This window comes from Cyprinus carpio, chromosome A23, assembly GCF_018340385.1.
Source record: "Cyprinus carpio isolate SPL01 chromosome A23, ASM1834038v1, whole genome shotgun sequence".
In the NCBI taxonomy this organism is placed as follows: domain Eukaryota; kingdom Metazoa; phylum Chordata; class Actinopteri; order Cypriniformes; family Cyprinidae; genus Cyprinus; species Cyprinus carpio.
The window spans coordinates 5,967,770-5,995,750 of NC_056594.1; the positions used below are offsets into that span (position 1 = coordinate 5,967,770).

A 27,981-nucleotide genomic window follows, 5' to 3' on the forward strand; every position below is an offset into this window, starting at 1 on the left:
TATACTCATGTCTTGGCGGATGCTCCCTCATAGGATTTTTGTGCATTAACACGAAATTATCCGCTAGGACAGCAGCCTGAGCGGCCGTCCTCACCTGATGTTCACCTACGTAAGTGGCAATTCGTTCTGGCAAAATGTTTTTAAATTGCTCTAAAATCACCAAGTCGCACAAATCATCAAAATTGCTAATGGCCTCAGCCGTACGCCAACGATGGAAAAAACTACTGAGCTCTCTAGCTATCTCAGCATGGGTTTGTCTATCACTCTTTCTCCAATTACGGAAACGTTGTCTATACGCTTCTGGAATCAATTCATAACATTTTAAAACTGCATCTTTAACACACTGATAGTTTCTTTCTCTATGTAGTGGGCAACGCAACAAATGCTTCCTGCGCTTTCCCAACTAATACAGTTTTGCAAAAGCAAGATTTTATCCTCATCATCCCACTCTCGATCAGAGGCGACATTTTCAAATAGTGAGAAAAATACGTCAGGATCACGTTCATTGAATTTGGGAAGAAACTTGATCATACCAGCCAAACCGGATTTTTCACCACTGCCACTGGAGGAAAATTTACCATCGGCTACCAGTTTGAGTCTGAAACGCTCGATTTCCTTATCCTGCTCTTGAAGTTTAAGTTTCTGCAACTCCAATATAGATCCTTTTCACTCTCCTGTGTCTTATGTTCCAGTTGCATTCGTAACAGCTCTTTATGTTGCTCAAACGTCAATCCACTATCAGGAGACGACATGCTTGCTGCCACAGGTATAACTGGAAACGATAGCCCTGTACTACTTGTCTCTAACTGTGTATTTCTAGGCAACACTTGTTTGTCTTTTAAATGTTCACGAATAAAATCAACTATTTGCTCTTTTTTAGCAGATTTAGACAACGTTAATCCAATCATGTAATGATCTACTACATTAAACAATTGCTCTTTTGTTAAGGCTAACAACAAACTCTCTGACGGAGCGCTAAAAAAATCATGCAACGCGCTCATAATTTAGCACTTAATCCACCTTTCAACAATGTTTCAAATCAATCTCTAACACACTAAAGCCCTCAACTCAATCTAAAGATCAGTCTTCCAGATTATCCAACCAAACAACTTAACTTGCGTGAATAGCTACAGCCCGCAAAACAGGACAAACAAACTACGGAGCTTCCCCATATCTAAACATTTACCCCCACTATTCTAACCTATTTTCACACTGTGTCCAAGAATCGAGCTCTTTACTCACCCATACCGCTGGAGACGTACTGTCCCGACCATAGGCCAATTCAGTTGTTTCTCCACGGCGATGTCCTCGGTCCAGACACCAGTGACGCTCCAACCTAATCCCCAGCGCAGAAAAACGCTCTAAGACGGGGTTAAATGATCGCTCCAAAAATTCGCTGTCCTGCTACGCAAGCTGAAAGCCCTGCTGAGAGTCTGCTCGCGAATGCAGTCCTCCCGCAGCAGCCAGCTGGAGAGCACTGATTTTATCCAGCCTCCAATTAGGCCATCAATTAGCCACCTTGGTACAACCCTATAGCTCCTCCTGCAAACCAGAACAGAAACAAACCAAAACCAGCCACAAAATACCATACTAACAAAGGGAGAAAGTGGCAGACCCAGCACATTAGAGCTGGGCCATCACAGAGGGCAATGCCGGAGCCTTTAAGGACGATGTCCCTCAAGAGCCGACTCTGCGTGCTTCGCTCCTAAACAAACCATGCACAGACTGTGTGTATCCCCACCCATAATGTAACATGGGCAGGGAGGAACACACAGTCTATAACGCGGCTTGTTCTCGCCCAAATGTTTTGTCTTACTGTGAGCTTTTGACATAGTGGAGCTATTTAGTTGGACAGACAACACTAAATAAGACTCACAAACACAGAGTGGACTGACACACACACAGAGCGTTTGCTGAATGACAGAAAAATTGTGCCGGTTCCGAGGCACGTGATTTATTCAGTGTCGTCTTCTTTTTTTTTCTTTGCCGTCATTGTGCACCTTTTGCAGTCTAGGAGCATCTGTTACAAGATCAAGGCACATTGCATGCTGGCTACAATATGGTGCTTTTTGTCGCAGACTACTCACATACTTAAAACATAAAAGGGCAATGAGCGTAAGTCTTGCAGTCTGCGTTTGGCTTTGAGAACAATACGTATGTGACCTTATCAGAAATGCAGTACAAACTCAGGTTTGTAGATTTTCGTATCTGAGTAATTTCCACAGGAAATTGTGAGTTTTGTGTCTTGTAGTTCCCTGAATTCTGCATTATTTATTCAGTTTAAGCTCAGTGAAAGCTTCTGTTCTGGAGGCTTAGTTATTCATTTTTAAAATGATAATTTTATTTTATTTTATTTTAGACGACTGTACAGAGTGGAATCCATATAAAATAAAAATAAAAAATGACTGTGTGTATTTGAATGTATGTGAGCTCTAATGAAAAGCAATGTTTATAAAAAAAGTTTATAAAAATAAATAGATTAATTATTATTATTATTATTATTATTATTATTATTATTAAAAAATAATTATTAAAAAATAATTATAAAAATAATAATTTGCTGAGTTGAATAATTTGTTTCTTTACTGGAACAGATTAAATTAGCATTACACCACTTGCTCACCAATCTCCTGATTGAAACAATTGATTCAGATTTTTTTCACTGGAGAAAGCAATATTATGAAAGTGACGTGACATACAGCCAAGAATGGTGACCCATACTCAGAATCCGTGCTCTGCATTTAACCCACCCAAAGTGCACACACACAGCAGTGAACACACACCTGGAGCAGTGGACAGCCATTTATGCTGCGGTGCCCAGGGAGCAGTTGAGGGTTCAGTGCCTTGCTCAAGGGCACCTTAGTCGTGGTATTGAAGGTGGAGAGAGAGCACTGTAAATTCACTCCCCCACCTACAATTCCTGCCTGCCCAAGACTCGAACCCACAACCTTTGGATTACGAGTCTCACTTTCTAACCATTAGGCCACAACTTCCCCAACATATGAGTCATTATGGATACAGGACTCATATTTTAGCCAGGTTTGAAAAAATAAAAAAAAAAATTTAATTAAATTGTCTTAATTACGGATTTGTTTTTTTCGTAAACACAGGTTTTTGTTTTACAAAATGTTAACTGTTGGCCTGGAGTTACTTGTGGAATGTGATGCTTTTAATCACTTATTAAGACTCTCATTCTGACGGCACCCATTCACTGCAGAGGATCCAATGGTGAGCAACTGACACAACAATAAATTTCAATAAACAATAAACATTGTGAATTGCCGAGTAAATGTTCAGCAAATGTTATTTTTTTCGGGTTAATTATTCCTTTAAAACATGATGCATTTAATTGAGAAGCAAAATAACATAATTTATTAAGTACTGTTTTATAAAAAAATAAATAAAATAAAATAAAAAGCATAAAAACTAAGTGAGTTTAAATATATATATATATACATATATATATATATATATATATACATATATATATACATATATATATATATATATATATATATATATATATATATATATATATATATGTATATATATATATATATATATATATATAAATAAAATAGGTTTGTATTTTTATTTATTTATGTTTGTTGTCACAACTACACCATCTATGCAAAAGACACTCTCTTTTTTACAGATATCAAATATCAAAACAAAATAATAACAAGAAACGATAACCTCGGTGACATTAAAAACACGTTACTAGAAAAGGAGAGAGAAAAAGAGAGAAACATGGAGAGAATGTGCATATTTGTCATTTCAATGTGAGATCATTACAGTCTAGAGCATCAATCCAACATTTGACTTTGATGCATGGCTATGTCCACACCATCACAATTATCTCCCATTGTGCATCTTATGCAACACACACGAGCGCGCACACAAACAGTTTGATGGATATATTGAAGCTGAGGCCTAAAGGCTAGTTTTGATAGGAAAGTGATCCATTGCTACTTGGCACAGTGGCCCATTAATGTGATTTTCTACGGACACCCATTAGCCTGGGCTGACAATCATAACTGCTGCCACCCTGATGAGCAACAATCACATACACAAACCCCAACCTGCCCCAAACACACATATAGAGTGAGATATATTGGTCACTATCCACATTTGAAAGTAACTGCTTTTTTGCAAAATCTAGTAAGCTGCCTATTTAAGTTCTGTTCACAGCAACACACATATTGTGTGCAAAAATCCAGTGAGATAAGCATTTTTATTTGAATGAACAGCATTCAATGTGTCTAATAGGTAAGCAAGGCAATACTGATTGCAATTTTGTGCAAGAAAACTATCAGTATAGATTAATGCAATTAAAGATATATTATTATACCCATTATTTGCTATGATTTTTATTCCTATTAGAATATCATGTTGTTAGCTTAGCAAAATTCCAATTTTAAACTGTGGCTGTGTCCCAATTTAGAGGCTGCATCCTTCAAAGACTGCATTCGAAGACTGAATCATAGCAGTGCAAACATACTTGTGAATGCTGTTTTGTTAGATATAAAAAAAAAATAATAATAAAACAATAAGTCAGTACAAATTAATAAATTCTAATAAATTGTATATATATATATATATATATATATATTTGTTTTGATTGCTTCTATTGTCCTCATTTGTAAGTCGCTTTAGATTAAAGCATCTGCTAAATGTCTAAATGTAAATGTAAAAAGAAGGCTTTACAAAGATCGTTATCGTTGATCATATCGGCATATACTGCTTTCTGTGATTTGCCTCCTGATCGGAGCACCCCTATAATAAGTTACGAGAATATTTTATAAAATACAAAGAAATTTAGAATTTATTCAGTTTTTTCTCTTCCTAATCAGTCTTTTCAGGTTTGGAATGACATGAAAGTAAGAATTAAATTACAGAATTTTAATTTATGGGTAAACTATTTGGGTGATCTGGCTGGGTTTTGGCACAAGTTATCCAGCTAATGACTAGTTTAACAGATAATGGCATGCTTAGATGTTCCAGCTTGGTTTCCCATGTTCCATGTGTGGTGTGTGGAGTAGCTGCCAATGCAGAGTTCCAAACTATTCACTATGAGGTTCAGAGGCTAGGACGATGAATTATTTGGTAGATAGAGGGCAATGAGTTAGCTCACTAAGAAAAGGAATTGAGTATAATAAAGGAATACATCAGCGTGTACGTTTTGTACGTAAAAATGTCACGCGTTTGTGTTACACAGCTTGTTTTGTACCCATGAGATGCAAGATGTAAGAAGCAAGATGTGAGAAAATGTCTCTCCGTCAACTGAATTTTCAACCCGGCTTAATTTTCGTACCCAAGGCCTGTGGTATAATCAGCGCAATACCAGCATCCGTATCCTCCTCCGTCAGCTGAGACCAAAAGCTACGACTTCATTAAAGACTGTGGCTTCTGTTTACCACTGCAATATTGCATTAGACAGGGAAGACGGACAAAAAGATTCCTCCTTGTTTACTGCTTCAAGACGCAGTCTCTCTGCATATATAAAAGCAAATTCTGCACTGCCATCTTCAATAAGTCAAAGAGATATATCTGTCTCCCTCTCATGCAAAGACATAATTATTTCCCTCTCTGTTGTAATCTATACTCGGCAAGCATGGGAAGCAATCCTGATCCGAACGCCGATGGTTCCCGCGTTGCTCCAAGGGGTCCCGGAAGGCTATTGTCTTTGAAATTGGATTACGATAACCTTTCGGCTGTTTTAATTCAGAAAGGTATTAGCTGAGGAAATGACAAGCAGAATGGAGTGTTTTGAAAGGAAACATTTCAGAGATACTGTTAATGTTCTTTCCATTAACCATTTTTTTCTAGTGTCTGGAGCGACGCCATTGGGAGCGACCTCTCAGAAAAGCTTGTAATTTCTGCAGGTCTTTAACTTACCCTTTAAATATCCATTAAAAGTGAGCGTTCAGCCTCTCTCTTTGCATATTCTCCGTCTCTATCTGTCTGTGAGAGGGCCTGATGACATAAAGACACATCTGTCTGGAGTAATGAGCCAGCTGCATGGAAAAATGTAATTTTATGTGTAAATTTTATGTCTTTTAATCTGTAACCTGGCATTTTAATTTGGTTACAGGCACCTGGCACTGATTCATCAGTGAATCACAGCAACATATCTAGATATTTTCAGTGGCCTCAAAAAGTGGTTTGACTGAGAGATTGGAGTTATCTAGGGACAAGGATATCATAAAGACGTACCACCTGACAACCACTCAGAAACCCTAGCAACCACCTTTCAACCCCCTAACAACCATTCAGTGCAGCACAGCTTCATTGTGGTGAGTTTTAATGAAAATATTTATTGTATTTTTTTTTTTTTTTTTTTTGGATCATTTCTATTGCACATGAACACGACTGAGCAGAAAGCTTGGTCCTGATATGCCCTTCTTCTTTGGCTCTATTTTATTCTATTTCTTGGTAGATGCATATTCATTTTGTTAAGTCACATCAGAGAGAAATATCACTGAGCAGCGTTTCAGGTCACTGAGTACTTTTGGGTACACGCAACAAATCACTTAAAAGACCCTATTTTCTCTCTCGCTCACTGTTTTTGTACTGTGTATCTGCTGGTGACTACTTAAATGCATCACAGACAATGAAGAGCAAGAGAAAAGTAGAAAGAGAATCATATAGTCAAGGTACAAGAACGTTAAAATACCATTTGTAGAGCAGCCTACAGCTTTTTATTCTGTATTTCTATATACTTCAGATTTAGTCATTGATTCATTAATTGCTTTTTGAACTTGAAGAACGAAATAGCTCCAAAAAATGAAAAAAAAAAAAAAAAAAAAAAACCTTCTTCTCCCCTTATCAGTAAACATAATAAGTGTTATGTTTGTTTTCACTGATGTGCAACCAGTACATATATGCTAACATCTTTTGGGGTCTTTTGTTTTGGGGTTTCACTACCCTTTAACATTAAGCAAAACCTGTAAAGAACACATATGGGTCATGTTTCACCCCAAAATAAGAATTAAGCTATACTTTGCTTATAGATGATGTTGTAGAACCACTGAGATTTCTTAAATAATATAATATAATATATATATATATATATTAAAATTTTCAAGTAACTGACAATTTATTAACCTAAATTGTCAACACTGCAATGAAATCAAATCACATTTTCATTATTGTAATGTGAATAATAGATGTACATTATTGTTCTATTGCTTTTAATTTATACTGATCCAGCCGTAACAAACAGCAGTAGCAACATGTAAAAGTCTGTGGTGGGTATTTTATTTATTTTATTTTTTTAATTAAGAAATCAATCATTTTATTCAGCAAGTATGCATTAAATTGAGCAAATTGAGCAAAACTGCATGCCTGTAAGTGTGATATTACGGTTATACAACAGTTTGATGGCACTAGTATGTAATTAAATACAAAAACCACATAATGTCTTTAAAAAATGTGTGCAGAACTACAGATTCAAATCTCAAGTTGACACTTAAACAGCTGAGCCCAAACCTCCATTACTAGTTTGAAAATGTCATTTTAGTACTAATAACGAAGTAACACTGGAAGTTAAAAGCTTACTGTATTATGTAGAGCAGCAGTTCTCAATTCCAGTCCTCGCGACCCCCTGCTCTGCACATTTTGCATGTCTCTCTTTGTTAACACACCTGATTCAGATAATCAGCTTGTTAGAAGTGAGCTCCGTGCATGAACTGTGTTCTGATTGACATGGTCCCTACACAGTGTTCATTGCTCCCTACTCCCTGAGTAGGGGAAATCTGTTGAAGTTTACCTCCCTTAGGAACATTCATTCATGGATTTGCACTGCACAACGTCTTCACACACGGACAAGTGTGACATCATATACCTCTGTAAATACATACAATTTAAATTCACATCTTGCACACTACAATGCACTTTGAATGGACCATATACTGGAATCATGGCGGAATATCCTGTGATGTCCAGTTTGCAGGGAATTTACATTCGAATAGAACAAATGTCTGAAGCCACAAGAGAAACATACAAAATGTGCAGAGGGGTCGCGAGGACTGAAATTGAGAACCGCTAATGTAGAGTATTATGAGAGAGAGATGGACTGAGTGAGTGTGACTACCTGCATCTGATTCAGCATTTATTCTTCAGTTCAATCTCATAATCACAATAAAACATTAGACTGAATGTCTGCCGAGGAAAGAAATATATTTGTTGAACTATCCTTTCATCTGTTAAAGCGATTTCTCATGATGACGCTAGTCAATGGATTTGCTGGTAATAAGGTCTTGCTGAAAGTAACAGTAATGTCCTTGTTTACAACCCTGTTTTAGTCTATTTCAATATAAAAGTCTTTGCTACTGACTCACTCAAAAAGACCGTCTCTTGTCACCATCTAACAGTGTAAGTTATATAAACATATAAAGTTATGAACCTTTGCCTCAGTCAAAACTTTTTGCTCTGGAACAAATAATAGTTTAATGAAAGCAAAGACTGCCTGTTAGATTTACCCAAAATTAATTATATCTCATGTTTAGCTGCTATAGAGACATCAGAGCCAGTGGCAAATTCCAGAAGATCTGGCTGAGGTAAGGCTGCTCTCAGCAGGCTCATGAGTGCTGAATTGCCGCTGATGCCCTTGAGCTCACATCTCTGAAAATGTGCAAGCAAATTGGAAGTATTAACATTATTAACAAATCGCATATTTAAGTTTGAACAAGTACATTCTGACCTAAAAAAACATATATGATATATATATATAAATATAAATATATAAATATAAATATATATATAGAGAGAGAGATATACTGTATATATATATATATATATATATATATATATATATATACATATATATATGATCGTTCACTAGGGCTGCACAAAAATGGAAAAAACTCACATTGCAATATTTTGTTTCTCTGCTATATATATTGAGACATTAAAAAATAAAAAATAAAATACTTATTTTAATAAGAGTAAATACTTGCAGAGACATGCATTCTGACATAGTTTCAGGTGTAATTCCAGGCACAAAGGCAAGGCAAGGCAAAGCAAGTTTATTTATATAGCACATTTCATACACAATGGTAATTCAAAGTGCTTTACATAAAAAAGACAATGATAATAATAATTAAAAAATAATCACAACAATAAAACAAGGAATTAAAACGCTTTGAAAATTATTTAAAACTGATTTAAAAGGTTTAAAATGAGTTTAAAACAGTTAAGAATAGTAAATGATTTTACATAAAATATAGTGCAATCAGTTCAGACATTGCACAGTGCTCATTCCACCTGCGGGCGGCATAACAACTAAAAGCAGACTACCCTTGTTTTGTGTGAACCCTTGGTATTTCTAACTGACTCGATCCTAATGATCAGAGTGGACTGTTAGGTTTATATTCAGTGAACATATCTGCTATGTATTTATGTCCTAGGCCACTGAATGATTTATAAACGGATAAAAGCACTTTAAAATCAACCCTAAATATAACTGGAAGCCAGTGTAAGGACCTGAGGACTGGAGTGATATGCTCAGATTTTCTGGTTCTGGTCAGAATTCAGGCAGCAGCGTTCTGGATGAGCTGCAGCTGTCTAATGGTCTTTTTTCAAGGCCGGTGACAAACAGTACCGGAAGTGAATGGAATGCAGAGTTTACGTGCATCTGCATGGCTCTCACCTCTGGACACGAGCGGCACAGCAAGACGCAACAAAATACAGTAGAAACCACTATAATCAGTGATGTTGTGTGACTGACTACACTGGATGCGGCGCGACATGACAAATTCCCAACAACAGTGGCATGCACAGTGTGTGTGTGTGTGTGTGTGTGGTAGGGGGTGTTGGTGGGTTGAGGATTGCTGGGGAGGGGCTCGAGCCACTGCCCCTTTAATCGTCGACACTAAAGTGCCCTTTCGGTCCAGTCTATGTGCCCCTGGACCGCAATTTCTACCGAGGGAACAATGAACGTGCTCTAGCAGCATCGCTTAGCCCCTGCCCCTCAGGAGGTCTGTACATGCCACTGCTCAACAGTACACTGAAGCCTTGTTCCATTTATGACGTACTAACACAAAGTTCACATGATTTGCAAAGGGCACTTTGTTGCAGTGTAGACAGACTTTGGGGCCGTTCACATGGCATGGCTAAAAACTCATGGAAAACGCCAGCCGCGCCACTTTCTCCTTCTTTCAAAAGTGCTGGGGAGCTTGCGTTTTTGTGCCGTCTACCGTTGCTAAGCAACGCTCCTGCGCTCTCCTCGACAATGCGGAAGTTTCAACAAAGGATAAATGGATTTCCAGCACTGAAAATCACTTGCAGTAGCTCTGCTACTAAATGTATTTAAAAATGGGTCTCTCTCTACTGCTGTCATGTACGGTGTAGACACAGTGTCTGTGTCAGCAAAGAAAACGATTAGTTTTTAAAATATAACGATCAGTATACTAAACATCGCACATCCTGTGATGTGACTATAGCGGATGCGCACATTGCGATATCAATGCTGAAATGATATATCAAGCTGCAAGCGGACTGATATAAATGGTAAAATGGTTCCCATGGTGATACTGGTAGAATATCACACGGCTGGAAAGATCTCTCAGACAATCAGATTAGAGGACCAGGAGTGACTGTTGTATATGCATAGAATCACTACAATCACAGCCATTCATTTGCAATAACCACAAACCAACTGCACACAGGCACAGAAATAAGCACAAAGAGCAGTGATAATCTCTCCACAAGCCAGAGCAGCTTCAATAAAACCAAATCATTCAGAAAACACAAAAAGACCCCGCCACCCCCACTCTCTCACACACACACACACCCATTTCATAATTTCACACCACCATCAGAAGATTAAAACCAGCCTCCTTGTTTCATGAAGACAGATACATCAGAAAAGCAGGCTGAGGGAGAAGAAACAGGGCCACCCTCTCTCTCTTTCTTTTTTCCTTTTCTTTCTTTTTTTTGAGCATTGGTTCAGAAGTTGGCATCCACTCCGTCAGTTCAGCTGCACTCGTCTTTTGATGTCTGTGTCAGTCACTGTCTGTCTCTCTATCTGTCTTTAAATTAATCACCGTGTGCTTTGAACAGATCAGTATAAAGCCGCTCTTTATGGACAGAGAGACAGAGAGACTATAAGAGCCAGGGCTGGGGGTGACATGGTTTGTTGACTGAACGGATCCATGCGGCACTTTATTGAACTTAAATGAAAAGAAAATATGAACGCCGGAGCAGAGGTGGGAGACAAAGAAAGAGCCCAAGCGGTAAATACGGAGATCTTCTGTGACTTTCGCTCATAAACAAAGACTTTCTCAAAAGTTCAGAGGTGACGGCCAATCATGTGAGGTTACATCACACACTGGGCCAATCAAAGCGCAGCTGGGTTGCTTGTTTACATAACCTTCTTCCAGTTTCCATCAACCACCAGTCGTAGACAGGGCAGGGTGTGATGAGGGGATGAAAGAGAGAAGAGAGATCTGACATGAAGCAAAACGAGCATGTGAAAGACGCAGCTGCTTTGTAGAGTTTAAAACAAATTGAAAACATCAGGATAATACACTAATCATGCTACCAATAAAAGTCACAGAGCGCCTCATTATCCTTTACAATTACGGAAACATTATGGACAAATTTTAATTTAAGCGCATGTCTGCATACACAATCATATTCCTAATTTGCCTTCAGCATTCATTGAGAGAATCATATCTATTGCAGTTCTTCTACTCTGTTGGAAATGTATTTTTATTAATAATGGGGGGTGACCAAAAGCAAAAGCTTTAAACATGCACAGACATTTTTTATTCATTTCTTTTTTACCTTAAACGAAAACATACTCAGTTACTAATGTAACCTCATTTCCCTGAGATACGGGAACAAGTACTGAGTACTATCTCAGGGAACTGAGGTTATGTTAGTAACCGAGTACGTTCCCTATAGATACTTCACTCATACTGCATCTGCTAAGAACCCTTTGGGGAACCAGTACAATCCCGCCATGCTATGTTAATGACCAATGTTAGAACTTGCCTTGAGCACCAAGGGCCCAGAGTGACCAAGTAATTGCAGGAAAGCCCCAAAGGAAGCAATAGGGTCAAACTCACAGAGGTCGTCCCAGTGCTAAGTAATTATTCCAAGAAAAATTTTACAGCCTCGGAACCCAGTGGGGGCCAAGAGCGTACAGAGAAGGCAAAATGCCTGATTTAGCACTGGTTTTGCCAGAGTAAGTCCATTTAAGCAGAAAGGACCCGAGCCTGTAAAGCCAGGACATCCAGATTATAAAACCTGGTAAATGTGGATGGCGAGGCCCAGCCGGCCGCCGCACAAATTTCTGCAACAGAAACTCCGCTAGACCAAGCCCAGAAAGAGGCAATGCCTCTTGTTGAGTGGGCTCATACTCCCATGGGGCTTTGAAGGCCCAAAGAAGAGTATGCTAGCTTGATAGCGCCAATTATCCATTAGAAAAGTCCATGCTTTGTGACCAGAGACCAGGGTCAGGGGACGAAGGTCAATGGAATGTAGCAGCTCGAAAGGAGGGCTCTTCAGAGCCCTCAACACCATGGGCAGGTCCCACATAGGGACAGGAACAGTGACAGGGTGAGGCGGGTTGAGCCTCCTAGACCCTTTCAAAATGCAAACAACTAGGCTGTTCCTACCCACCGACTGGCAAGCTGTAAGAGCATGTGTGGCTGTTATGGCTGCTACATAGACCTTGAGTGTGAAAGGGGAATGACCCTTATCCAGCAGCTCCTGCAGGAAGGAATATAGCAGAGATATGTTGCAGAGAATTGGTTCTGCACTGCGAGCCATACACCAGATGGAGAAGACAGACCATTTAACAGCATAGAGCCGCCTTGTAGAAGGTGTTGTAGCTTGAGATATTGCTTTTAGCACACTCTTGTGGAGGTCTGCAGGCTCCCATCGAGAGGCCAGAGGTGCAGAGCCCATAGCTCGGGCTGGGGGTGCCATATCATTCTGTTTGCCTGAGAGAGGAGGTCATGTCTCAGGGGGATGGGCTAAGGGGCTGCTAGCAGCAGCTGAGACAGATCTGTGAACCAGTGTGAGGCCACCAACAGAACCTTGTGTTTCCGCTCCTTGATTTGCCTGAATACCTGTGGGATCAGGGAAATCGGGGGAAAAGCGTAAAGGAGGAGGTTGGGCCAGAGTTGCCATCTGAGGCAAAGAGGTCGACTTCTGTCTTGCCAAAAGATATCCCAGATTATTTGAACCATATGTGGGTGGAGAATCCACTCTTCTGAGGGGATGTTGCTCCGAGATAGCATGTCCTCTCCTTGGTTCAACCTGCCCAGCACACCCGTGTTGGAAGCGTCTGTCGAGACCACCTTCCTTCTGCAGACAATTCCCTGGAGTACACCATGGTCCATCCACCGAGAGTCTTTCCAAGGGGCCAGAGCTGCTACGCAGGCCCGGTCCACCTTGACACAAAGGCGTCTGAGACACCATGTGTGGGACGGAACTCGCGGTTTCAGCCAGCACTGAAGTGCGAAAACAGGCCCAGCTTAAGTACCGGAGACACGGAGGCCATGAGACCCAGCATCTTCTGAAATGCCTTGAGAGGGCGAGGGGCTCCAACCTTGAATGAGGCCACGAGCTGCTGAATAGCCAGTGCACATTCTGGTGCTTCTACTGCCCTCATTTGGGCAGAGTCGAGAACTGTTCCCAGGAACGATATCCGTTGGCTGGGGGACAGCGGGTTCTTGGCAAAATTGACCCTGAGTCCCAGGCATTCTAAGTGGCTTAGGAGGAAGGATCTGTGAAATAGTAGCTCATCCTCTGACTGGGCCAAAATGAGCCAGTCACCGAGGTAATTCAAAATGCGGATTCCCATCTGTCTCAGAAAGAGCCACATCCATGCACTTTGTAAAAGTGCAAAGAGCTAGGCACAATCCAAAGGCAAGGACCGTGTATTGATATGCCATTAATTATAGTTTAATGTATAGATTGTTGTGTGGTGGGGGGCTATCTGGATGTGAAAGTAGGCATCTTTCAGATCCAGCAAAAGAACCAGTCCCCTGGGCACACTTGCGAGAGGATTTGTATCGATGTAATCATTCTGAACAGCCGTTTTATGAGGGCATGGTTCAGGTGCCTGAGATTGAGGATGGGCCTTAGATTGCCATCCTTTTTGGGGATGAGGAAATAGCAGCAGTGGAACCCTGACTCGCTTTGAGCTGGGGGGAACCACGCCAGTGAATAACCTTGTTTTATTTTCCCCAAAACCCAGTCTGGCTCTGGGTAAGGGGTTGGATTAATTTGAGTGGCTGGTCGCCATATGGGGACTCCACACTCAGAAGAGGAATTTTGCTCTCTTGAAAATGCTTTCATAAAATGCTTTGCTAGACCTAATGCTCTCATAGCGAGAGCTGTCAGAACTCTCACAGTGAGAGCGATTTATCTCAGCGAGCGCAGCCTCAGCGTGGACATGGCCCAGGTGAAAGGTGCATTCAAATATGAAGCTGTTAGTGCTTTTGAACCATTGGTGACAGAGTTCTGCGCCGATCCTCACGTGTAAACATACTGGTGGATCAAAGAGCTGTGTGAAGTGTGATGCATGAGGGGGCTTTGCTGACGTTAAATCACTCATGCTTGATCCCCCATGCTGGATCCCTCATCCCCGCGGGTTTTCCATTTCTTCCTCCAAGGTAACTGAGAGGAGAGAAACATGAGAGTGGGGAGGTGGGACCTCCTTCCACGAACGAACTGGGGCAGACTGCTTTCGTGGTAAAAACACTCCGTCTCTGTGAGCGCAGCCATAGCGACACACTCAAATTCGAAGCTGTCAGTGACAGCACTCTGCTTCAACACACCTAGGAAGATAGAGGCGCTTTATGTAACGAGGGGTGATGATCTTCATGTGTAAGACACGGATCAAAGTGCTGCGGGGAGAGTGAGCGAGCATGCAGACTCTGTGTCGGGCATGAGATCACTCAGACCCGGTTGCTTAGCTTCCAGACTTTGCTGTTTCTCTCTCAGAGGAATGGTGTGGGACTGCCTTCAATGAAGACAGAAGAAGACCTTTCTCAGTGAGCACACAGCTTACTGCCCTTCTGGGGCGGATCAAAGTGCAGAGGTGAGAGTGAGCACAAGGGTACAGTGCCAGCATGCGATCGTTCAGACTGGTTGCTTAGTTCCCTGACTCATGCTCTGAGTGAGCATTCTGTCTCAGTGAGCACGCAGCTCACTGCCCTTCTGCAGCGGATTAAAGTGCAGCAGGGAGAGCGAGCACACAGGTACAGTGCCGACATGCGATCACTCAGACCCTGTTCCTTAGTTCCCTAACTCCTCTGTTTCTTTCTCCGAGGCTCGCTGAGAGAGGAGAAACGGGGGGGGAGGGGTGTGTTTTATGTGGAGAGTGTATGTGTGTGGAGGAGAGAGAGTCTTGTTCTCTGAGAAAGCATTCCGTCTCAGTGAAGTGCAGTCTCTATGTGAGGGCTGCCCAGACAGGCATGGCGCCCTCACTGCCCTTCTGCATCATGCAAGATTCCATGCACGAGCCACACTCGTAGCACGACATTTGCAACAACATCACTAGAATTTTGCCCTTTTGAACTTACCTCTTAGAAATAAGCTCTATTAGGCTCGCCGGATGCCGGCAGGGGATCAGCTGGGACCGCTGCTGCTGAGTGACTGAAGGCAGCGGAGAAGCGGTGAATCAACCAAGCAGAGTGTCGCTGGTTCATCTTGATCCGCTGCAAAGGCAATTCTACGGCGAGAGGCTTCGAGTCTTAGATCTCACTAAAGGAGAAGAAATCTGAGGATCTATGGCGAAGTGCATGCTTATATAGCCAGATGCCCCACCCATATTGGCGGGCTCTGGCAGGCTGTGTCGCCATAGGTTCGTGCAGCTCTGCTGCTGAGGCATTGCTTAATTTTTTAATACACTGCACGAACCAATGGCCGTGCAGTTACACTGCGTGATTGAAAAAGGCTTCAGTATTCAGAGAAAAATGAATTTTTCCAAAGTGTATTAGCAGATGCAGTACTAGTGAAGTATCGATAGGGAACGTCAGGTAATTTATAGCCTAATGTCTATAGTATGCATTTGTGACATGCTGTTGTTTTTTATCACATATAATACTTTTGATTCGTCCATCAGTTTGTAAAATTGAGTGGATGCAAATTAACAACTGGCTTTTACAAAAGAAAATATATTTCAGAAAGGTTTAAAAGCAGAAATGAACAGGCCATTGAATCATTGGTTCACATGATTTGATTAAAACGCAGATTCATTTAGAAACAAATTGTAATAATTTGATATAAACTTTTAAAATAATTGTGTGTGGTAATCAACAGCATTCCACAGACATGAGTTCCAAAGATATGACATTGTAAATAAGGTCAGTCAAGGACAATAACTAAAGAAATAGGCAACACAAGGAGAGAGAGAGAGAGTGAACCAAATGCCACATACTAGCGTGTCTCTTCTTCATCCCAGTAGCCTGGACATGGCATTCATCACATTAACAACCCTTCTCTCACTCGTTCTATCCATCTGTCTGATCCTGTTTCTTTGTATCCTGTACGCCGACTGTAACTCTTTTCTTTAAATGCCTCTTTAACAAGCAGCAAATCCTTCCTCTTCCATCAGCGTCATTTAAAGCTCAGACTTGATTCTTTTTTTCTCGTTCTCTCATTGCATGAAACGTTGTGTGTCAAGGCCAGTTTGTCGGTGTCAGTAGGGGGGTTGCGACTGTGCCTAAGATATGCTTAGCTCTTAAACACACACCCATTCTTTAAAAATCAATATGTCTTTCAGTGCGCTCATGTTGGGTGCTGAGTGAATATAAACAGCGCTGTATTTTATAAGGTATCAATAGCAAAGGACAGATGAGTGGGAGCAGATGGGCCAGAGAGAAAGATAGAAAGACAAAGAGAAATTTTGGGCAGACAGTTCTCTACATCACAGCTTGGTCAATGCCCGTCACAATAGTATTATCATAATACCAATATTTCAGCAGTCAGTATCAGTATTTGTTTCGCAATATTAATTCTGATACCAAGGCAATAACTGTTGAATACACTTTTAAGTTAAAAACAATATGTTAAATTATTTTTTATGTTAATATATAACAATATTTATGTTGCTCCCCAGTATTCCTGAATTAAGTAAATATTTACTGATTTCCCATTTGAAATTCTTGATTTTGTGTCTTTTTTTGTTTGTTCCTTTTTTAAGCTAATGTGAAATTATTTTGAAATTATAAGCTAATTTGATTCTTGATTTTGTGTCTTTTTTTGTTTGTTACTTTTTTAAGCTAATCTCTTCTGCTCATCAAGCCTGTATTTATGTGATCAAAAATACAGAAAAAAACAGTAATAATGTGAAATATTATTACAACTTAAAATAATAGTTTTCTATTTGAATATACTTTAAAAAAAAATAATTTATTCCTGTGATGCAAAGCTGAATTTTCAGCATCATTACTCCAGCCTTCAGTGTCACATGTAACATCCAGTCTATCGCATGATCATTTAGAAATCATTCTAATATTCTGATTTATTATGAGTGTTGGAAACAGTTCTGCTGTCTAATATATTTGATGAATAAAAGGTTCAAAAAAAAAAAAAAAAAAGATAATAATATATATTCTAATAATATATTTTCTTTACTATCACTTTTTATCAATTTAACACATCCTTGCTGAATAAAAGTATTAATTTTATTTAAAAAAAAGAAAGAAAAAAAAATTACTGACCCCAAATTACTGACCAGTAGTGTTTATTATTATTACAAAATATTTATATTTTAAAAACATAGCTTCTTCTTCTTTTTTTTTTTTTTTTTTTTTTTACTTTTTATTCATCAAAGTATCCTAAAAAAGGATCACATGTTCTGAAAAAAATATTAAGCAGCAGAACTGTTTCCAACTTTGATAATGAATCATCATATTAGAATGATTTCTAAAGGATCATGTGATAATGATCCTAAAAATTCAGCTTTGCATCACAGAAATAAATGATAATTTAAAGTATAATAAATTTAAAAACAGTTATTTTAAATTGTAATAATGTATCACAATATTACATTTTTTTTTCTGTATTTTTGATCAAATAAATGCAGGCTTGATGAGCAGAAGAAACTTCTTTCAAAAACATTAAAAATAGTAATGTTTCCAAACTTTTGACCTGTACTGTATATACACACACAATTATAAATAGTAATGTTTCTGAAATTTTTATTTTTGCTTTTTGTAGTTGTAGGAAGGATTTGTATTTAATTGGCTTTTAGTTTTGTTTTTGGAATCAGAAGTGGCTTATATGAAAGGCAAAGGCCTCTAAATTACGCTTATTTTACCAAAATAAAATCTGATCATACCTTGATTTTTAATTCTTTAATTAAATCAGACTTTACTTAGACAAAAGTATTGTCACTTAACAGAAATGATGTGTATTATAGGGTTTTTTTTCATGGTGCAGTGGAAAAAGAATTAATATTGTGTATGACTCCCTTGAGCATGGAGGACTGCATCCATACGTCTCGAAAATGACTCAAATAACTTATTAATAAAGTCATCAAATAACTCAAAGAAAGCATTCTTGCAGGACTCCCAGAGTTCAAGATTCTTTGGTTTCATCTTCAATGCCTCCTTACCACAGATATGCTCTATAATGTTCATGTCTGGTGACTGGGCTGGCCAATCCTGGAGCACCTTGACCTTCCTTGCTTTCAGGAACTTTGATGTGGAGGCAGAAGTATGAGGAGGAGTGCCATCCTGCTGAAGAATTTGCCCTCTGTTGTGGTTTGGAATGTAATGGGCAGCAAGAATGTCTTGATACCTCAGGCTGTTGATGTTGCCATCCACTCTGCAGATCTCTTGCACGCCCCAATACTGAATGTAACCCCAAACCATGATTTTTCCTCCACCAAACTTGACTGTTTTCTGTGTGAATCTTGGGTCCATGCGAGTTCCAGTAGGTCTTCTGCAGTATTTGTGACGATTGGGATGTAATTCAATAGAGGATTCAACCTTCTGCCACTTTTCTGCCACTTTTCCACAATCCATCCTTCCTGCAAGCTGTGGGCCTTGACAAATGCAACACGATTTTTTTAGTTGTCTTCTGTTTAATGCTAGTTTCTGAGCACTAATTCAGCCATTGAGACCACTGCGTGAGAGAACTCGACAAACTGTTCTTGTAGATACAGGGGTTTCTGGTGACCAGTTCTTATGTACAGTAGCTCTGCTGCAGTTGAAAAAGGGCTGGCCCTGGACTGTCGAACCAACAAATGGTCCTCTCGAACAGTTGTCTTACGGGGTCTGCCTGACCTGGGCCTGTCATGATTTTTACCAGTTTCTTCAAATCTTTATCTTGTCCTCTCCACTTGACGTTTAGATACATTAAAGATGTCTGCCACCTCAGCAGGAGACTTGGTCTTCAGGCTCTTGATGATCAGCACTTTGGTCTGTGGTTGAATCTTTGGCATGCTGTCAGAGGTCAGGATGCATTTCAAATGAAGGTTGGGTGCTGGGGTTCTTCTTCTACATACCTGGGAATGTGTTAATTACAGTATTTGTCACAGGTGACACTCTAATCTGTGATTGGTTGAATCCTTTAAAGATGTGACAAGACTATTGTCTAAGCAAAGTCTGACCTTTCTGTCTTAATTAAATAATTTAAAAAAATCAAATCAAATCAATTTTATTTTGGTAAAATAAGCATAATCTAGAATTAAAGATAATCTTTGCCTTGTTGGATAGGCGACAAGATTTTTGTCAGGGTGTGTGTGTGTGTATTAAAGGTGTGTGTGTGTGTGTGTATGTATATACATATATATATATATATATATATATATATATATATATATATATATATATATATATATATATACATACATATATACACACAGTCATGGCCAAAAATACACCCTTGGTAAATATGTGAGAAATATGTGTGAAAATTAATCTGCATTGTTAATCCTTTTGATCTTATATTTAAAAAAATAAAATAAAATCTCAAAAATCTAACCTTTCATTGGATAAACAGAATTTAAAATAGAGGGAAATATCATTATGAAATAAATGTTTTTCTCTAATACACATTGGCCACAATTAACGGCACCCTTTTATTCAACACTTTTTGGAACCTTTATTTGCCAGTTTAACAGCTCTAAATTTTCTCCTATAATGCCTGATGAGGTTAGAGAACACCTGGCAAGAGATCAGAGACCATTCCTTCATCCAGAATCTCTTCAGACCCTTCAGATTCCCAGCTCAATGTCAGTGCTTCTTCTCTTCAGTTCACCACACTCATTTTCTATAGGGTTCAGGTCAGATGACTGGAATGGCCATAGCAGAAGCTTGGTATTGTTCTCAGTGACCCATTTTTATGTTGTTTTTGATGTTTGTGTTTGAATTATTGTCCGGTTGGAAGATCCAAACGTGGCCCATTATAAGATTTCTAACAGAGTCAGTCACTTTTTTTTGTATCTGTTGGTATTCGATAGAATCCATGATGCCATGTATCTAAACAAGATGCCCAGGACCTCCAGCAGAAATATAGGCCTACAACATCAAAAATACAGCAGTATATTTCATTGTACACATGGGGTACTTTTTATCGCTGTGTTCACCAAACCCATCTTGAGTGTTTGCTGCTAAAAAGCTATTTTTTTAGTTTCATCTGATCATAGAAGCCAGTCCCGTTTGAAGTTCCAGTCGTGTCTGATAACTGAATATGCTGGAGTTTGTTTTTGGATGAGCGAGGAGAATTTTTCTTGAAACCCTCCCAAACAACATGTGGTGATGTAGGTACTGTTTGACAATATTTCTTTTTTTTTTTTTTTTTTTTTTTTGGTTTTCTGACCCCAAGACTAATTTCTGCAATTCTCCAGCTGTGGTCCTTGTAGAGTCTTTTAGCCACTCAAACTCTCCTTTTCACTGTGCATTAGGACGATATAGACACACGTCCTCTTCCAGGCAGTTTCGTAACATTTTCTGTTGATTGGAAATTCTTAATTATTGCCCTGATGGTGGAAATGGGAATTTTCACTGCTCTAGCTCTTTTCTTAAAGCCACTTCACTAATTTGTGAAGCTGAATAATCTTTTGCTGGTCATCAGAAATATATTCTTTAGTTTTTCTCATTGTGATGGATGATTAAGGGGGTTTGGGCTTTGTTTTCCCTCCTATTTATATTTCTGTGAAACAGGAAGCCATGGCTGGATAATTTCATATTCATAATCACCCTGGAGTGCTTAAAATTGTGAATATGAATGGGAATATACTTCAGAGATATTTTACTCATAAGAATTTCTAGGGATGCCAATAATTGTGTTCAACGTGTATTTGAGAAAAACATTTATTTCATAATGATATTTCTTCCCATTTTAAATTCTTATTATCCAATGAAAGGTGCGATTTTTGTTAAATAAAAGATCAAAAGGATTAACAATGCCGATTAATTTTCACAGCCTTCTTTGATCATATTTACCAAGGGTGCCGATATTTTTGGCCATGACTGTATATATATACAGATGTATATAGATGTATATAGATGTACTTGCTACATCGTTAGAAGAATGAAATCTACGCTAATATTAGTCTGTTTCTTTTTTATTCCGAGGTCACCATAGCCACCAGATCCAGTCTGTATCCAGATCAGATGATCACTGTACACACCCGGACCCAGTATGTATCCAGCCCAGATGGTGGATCAGCATGTAGAGATGACCTCAACAGCCCTGAATGACAGCGGAGACCAGGACACAGATCCCCAGGGAAGACCTTGTCTCCTTGATGGCAACAAGACCACAGGAACCAGATGAGTCCTCTGCACAATGTGACTTTGCTGCAGCCTGGAATTGAACTGCTGGTTTTCTGGCCAGAGGAGAACTGGCCCCCCGACTGAGCCTGGTTTCTTCCAAGGTTTTTTCTTCATTCTGTCATCGATGGAGTTTTGTTTCATTGCCGCTGTCACCTCTGGCTTGCTTAAATGGGGACACTTAATATCTAACAATATCATTGACTTGATTGCACACATACTATTTAAACTGAACTGAGCTGGATGATGACATCACTGAATTCAATGATGAACTTTCTTTAACTGAAAATTGAGTGATTACTAATGTCATTTTGCATTATTGACACACTATTTTCCTATTTTATACTGTAAAGTGCTTTGACACAATGTATTGTTAAAAGCACTATATAAATAAAGGTGACGACTTGACTTGATATAATGTTATCTTGACAAGGTAAATTGCATTTGACAGCTATGGCAAGAAAAATATTTTCTGTGAAAAACAACTTGAATTATGTATGTATGTATTAATGTATTTTTCAGTTCCAAGTATTGGTCTCTGCTTTCCAAAGACAATTCTTGTCACTTTTTTGGACCATCTCTGGTTATTATGTTCCTTCATTGTACAGTATGAAAGAGCAGCTCTGACGAGCTGCAAAATAACTACTTCTGAAATGAATTCACAACAACATGATGGCGATTAAATGGTGCCAATATTCATTATTAGCAGAACTATTCCTTTAAGAGAAAAAAATAAATAAATAAGGATTTATGAGATGGAATGATGTGCAAAAATGAAAGATGCAGTAGTGTATTGTTTTAAATGGTTGAGTGACATTTAGAGTCCCTGGGGGAGGATTTTGTTTCTCTCTCTCCACTGAGTAAAGCATCTCCGCCGGCCCTCAGGAAACAACCAGGGCTTTAATTAAACTCACATTACAGGTGAGTAATCTTATCTCAATAACCATTTGTAACTAGGAAAAAATGTCTCAATGGGGACCCAGGGCTGAAGCAGACGCCGATAAACACACACACACACACACACACACACACACAGAGAGAGAGAGAGGGGGGGCAAGGGAGAGAAACACCAAAATAAAAATGCTTGCCTGAAGCGGACAAACAAAAAAGTGTTTTTATTCTGAAAATATTTAAAACATATTTTTGACCTATCCATGAAAAAGGCAAAAGTTTCAGGGAAACAAAGGCATATTTCACAGTATTTAGAGCACGCACACACACACACACACACACCTTTTAAACTATGACGGTGCATAACCAGAGCAGTCCCTAAACCAGACATTCCGCAGTGGGACACTGTTCTTTTATAATACATTCACCTGTGGATCCGGAGACAACCGGTGTGTGTGAGATTACACTGCAAATAAGAGCATTCTTCCTGAGGATCTTGATCCCTCCCACATATGTACAGAAATACACACACACATATAAGCACACAAACATACAGTTGTGAAAAGCGTGCACTGCATTAGAACAGAGTCTATGGGCAGGTGTATGAAAATATTCATGTTTAAAGCAGCTGAAGGCAGAACAGAGTGGGATGAGATCACTGCAGGCAGACGGAGAGGAGAGGAGAGGAGAGGAGAGGAGAGGAGAGTGGGATGAGATGAGGAGAGGAGAGGAGAGGAGAGGAGAGGAGAGGAATAAATTGAGGATACACATGGACAGTAAATGGAGAGGAGGAGGAGAAATTACATGAAAGTATAAAAGAGAAAAAACTAAGGAGAGGAGAGAACAAGAGGGAAGCTGCAAATGGAGTGGGACTCGTGTAATGAGGAGAGAGCACATAACTGTCTTGACAGTCTCTAGACTCAAACAACTCCACAAATTGCTGAGCACAGACACACACACACACACACACAAATTAACACTCCATTGAGAGTAAATTTCCTTTAGCCACTTTCTGCCATAAGCAGAAATATTGGAACAGTTAATGTTGAAATGAAGACAGCCATCTCTTATTAGGCTAACGCTGATGTGAGTTCAACACCAGACAGTCCTTTCATGATGGATGGATCAGACTTTAACACAAAAGTTAATGAACACGCACACACACACACACACACACACACACACACACACACATATCATCTTAATGCCACATGCTCTGCCTTCGGCTCCTAGCCGTATAATTAAGCTCCAATCTGTCGACACCTTAAAACAATAGACTTCATTGTGCTTTCTTTTTAGCCAGTCACGTGACAGAATTTAGTCAGGCAGACCCTACGTGTGAAAACTTCCACACACACACACACACACACACACCTGGCTATGTAAGCTGTAATTAGCCATTTGCAACAACTTGGAAATGTCACAATGACTGTAGTATTAGCACCCTCTATGAGTCAAAGCTGGAACTGCAGCATGTAAAGCTGAGAATGTTTATAAGCACGTGTCACCTTTGAGCTGTCAGACAAATATGCTCACAAATTGTGTTCTGCCTGAAATATAAAAAAAATCATTGGCTACACATTACATGTGTAGTGCACCACATTAACAATATGGAAGTCAAAATGTAATTTAAAAACAAAGAAATGTGATAACCTGATACCATCACGATGGTATTATATGTGTACAGTGCCTATATACCCCTTCAATTGTATTTATTTATTTATTTATTTCTGATACCATCACGATGGTATTATTTTTTTATAGTTTTTTATTTTTTTTTTCAATTTTATTTATTTATTTCTTTAAATACCTTTTTCCCCCCACATTAATATACACCCCACTCACCATAATAACAAAGCAAAAACCGGATTTATTACAACTTTGCAAATTTATTAAAAAGGAAACACTGAAAAAAAAAATACATTGCAGAAGACTTCATACCCTTTACTTTGAGACTTTAAATTTAGATCAGGAGCATTTCAGTTTCACTGGATCATCTTTGAGATGTTTCTATACTACGATTCTATACCAAACTAAAGCTTCTCCTAAGTAAAGATACATGAAACCCTGACTGGAATTTACAAAACTACACTCAAATAACTCTCAGACTATTACAAAAAAATATATAAAAATAAAAAAAATAAAAATTTTAAAAAAGAAAGTTTTAAAAAAGATGGATTTTATGTTGTTTTTAATCTTGTCTGATTTTTTCATGTCTGAGGTAAACCAAGCACCACTTATCACCTGCATAATACCATCCCAGCGGTGAAGCATGGAAACGGCAGCATCATGCAGCAGGAGTATTTTTCAGCGGCAGGGACTGGGGAAGTGATCAGAGAAGACGGAAAGCTGAATGCAGTTAAATACAGAAATATCCTTAATGAAAACCTGGTGCTCAGAACCTCAGACTGGGCTGAAAGTTCACCTTCCAACATGACAATCACACTATGCACACAGCCAGGATAATGCAGCAGTGGCTTAGGGACGACTCTATGAACATTCTCGAGTGGCCCAGACAGAGCTGGGACTTGGAACCAATCAGACATCTTTGGAGAAACCTATAAATAGCTGTCCGGCGATGGTCCCCAGCCAACCTGACAGAGCCTGACAGAGTTTGAGATTATCTTGAGATTATCTAATGAAAAGAATGGAAAAAAAAAAAAAAAAGGTTGTTGCATCATACCCAAAGAGACCTGATGCTGCAATTGCTGCCAAAGTGCTTCAACTAAGTTTTGAGTTAAGGGTTTGAAGACTTGTGCAATGTCATTTTTTTCAGTGTTTTCTTTTTAATACATTTGCAAAGTTGTGATAAATCTGTTTTTTGCTTTGTCATTATAGTGAGTGGGGTGTAGATTTATGTGGGAACAAATGTGATTTAAAGCAGTTTATCATAATAACGCAACATAAGAAAATGTGAAAAAAATGAAGGGGAATGAAGACTATCTATAGGCACTGTAAGTACAATATCCCTTAAATTTTAGGTTAAACATTATTTTAAGGTGTCCTTGTTACAGTGTAATTATGCATTTAAGTACTGAGTAATATCAATAAACTACATGTACCTACTGTGTGTCACGCCCCTGGACTCATTATGTTGTGATTTTCCCTCCACATGTATTCCATGTCACTGTTAATTAGTCATTCTTTGCACCTGTGTTTCCCCAATTATCCTGTGTTTAAAAGCCCCAGTCCTTTCAGTTAGTGTTTTCGGTCCTTGAATGTGTCTCCTACATTCCCTGTGTGATTGCATTATTAAAGACTGTGGTTTTGAAGAACTCCTCATTTCCTCGTTCCTTGCTCCCCGAGTGTACTGTGACAGAAAGACCGACCAAAACAGTAACCTTCATGTGTGTACCCTCTGTTTTGTTTCTCATTTTCCTCAGTTTTTTTTGTTTCCGTAGTGTGTCCCATGGATCCCTTCCTTCACCCGGAATACCTCCTCCTCCTGCTGGAGCAGGGGGAGAAATCGCTCGGGGTCCACACTAGATTGTTCAGGGTTCTGGCAAGCCTCACCAGCTACCCGGACGATGCGCTCTGTGCTTTCTACAACGCCAGTTTGAATATCGCGTACAGAGCGCCGTCATCCGCCAGCTCTCCTTTGTCCTTGGTTTCCTCATCCAGCCCTGAGGGGGCTTCTGATCTTCCAGTGCCCGCTCCTAGAAAGTGTCCTCCAGTGCCTGCTCCTAGAAAGTGTCCTCCAGTGCCTGCTCCTAGAATGTGCCCTCCAGTGCCCGCTCCTCGAAAATGCCCGCTCACCCTCCCACCCGCTCCTGCCTCCTCCACTCGCTCCTGCCTCCTCCACCTCTGTCATCTGGCAGCCCCTCTGCTCACCCTCAGCCCACCATTTTATGCGGTGCGAGCTCCGTGGGACTGCCATCGTCCAGCGTCGCCATGACTGGAGTCTCCCTTGACTCCGCTTCCAGCCTCCGAGGCCTGGACTCCGCCTCGGCCCACTGACCATTTGGCTCCACCATGACTCCTAGCTCCCTTCTCTCCATCGTGGCCTGGCAGTCCACAAGCTCCCTTGTCCCTCCGGCTCCGCCTTGGTCTGGCGTCGACCATCCTGTGCCTCTGGACTCCACTCCTTTGGCTTTGCCTCATCCCTCCATCCCTCCGGCTCCTTAATCCCTCGGCTCCACCTCAGTCCTCTGTCGCTCCAGCTCCACCACGGCCTCCCAGATCCACAACTCCACGTCAGTCACCGGCACCATCGGCTGTACCTAGGACCTGCAGAACCTCCTCGTCACCTTGGCTCTTCGGCTCTCCACCTGCTCCGCCGCCGCTGGTCAGCCCCCTGGAGTCGCCGGCCATTCCTCCTCCATGGCTCCTCCCTCCGTCAGCTCCATCATGGGTCGAAATCATGGATGTGGCCTGAGTCCAGCTGGACTCCTCCTGCTCCAAGCCCCTCTTGTCTCCTCCCTGGCTCCTCCCTCCGTCATCTCCTGCATGGACTTTGTCTGCCAGCCCCCTCCTGGGTGTCCTTCCTCCTCCTGAGCCTCCTCCCTAGTTCCCACCCATTCCCCTCCACATGTGGTGTCTACGGTGCGAGGATGCACCTACTGGGAGGGGGGAGTAATTTCATGTCCCTGGACTCATTGTGTTGTGTTTTTTTCCTCCACATGTGTTCCATGTTACTGTTAATCCTCTGTAGTCGATTAACGCGTATACGCGTTTTGGGGTATTTCCTCCTGATAACCCCGAAAAGTACTTAAATTACACTTTTCAGTTTTGAATGTACAGATTAAGAGCAATACATTCAATCGAATCTGTAAAGGGTCTACTTTTTTTGTATACGGTCCTTTGTGCCGTATAAATTAAAGATAACAAACCAGGAGTGCTGTCTGCTGTGTCTCGCTGATCTTCAGTTCAAACCGTCATTAAAATGAACTGTAACTTGGCTTATTACAGAGACATGAGGAGAGATATCTATTGACATGTCTACTTTGAACTAAACAAGTGTGCTGCGAAAAACAATATTCTGTGATAATCCATATGAAAACAACGCGATGTCGTTTTTTCACATCTCCCTTCATATCTTATAATAGCGACCACGCCCCCGCGCTGAACACGCTTTTGAGATTCAAAGGTTTCACTGAAGCGCGCGGCTTGAATGCCCACACAATTAAGACAACGCAGCGAGATTGTTCTTCAAGCTTTTTATTTTACTGTAATGCTTCACGATGAGAGGAATAAGACATAATTCACCCAAAAAGATGTGATGTGGTTGAGGATTTGAGATTTGGATTTCCACAGAAATAAAGTGAAGCACTTTATCCAGCAATTTTATAACATATAAGTCTCTAATATATATATATACTTGTACAGTTTTCACATAACGTGT

At 40.0% G+C, this 27,981-nt stretch overlaps 1 protein-coding gene across 1 annotated transcript in view; it reads left to right on the top strand.

The window, feature by feature from the left end:
• LOC109050245 (sterile alpha motif domain-containing protein 10-like) overlaps positions 1-27,981 on the top strand; it is an 890,290-nt gene that overhangs the window by 794,661 nt on the left and 67,648 nt on the right. The gene's annotated exons all lie outside the window — the stretch shown is intronic.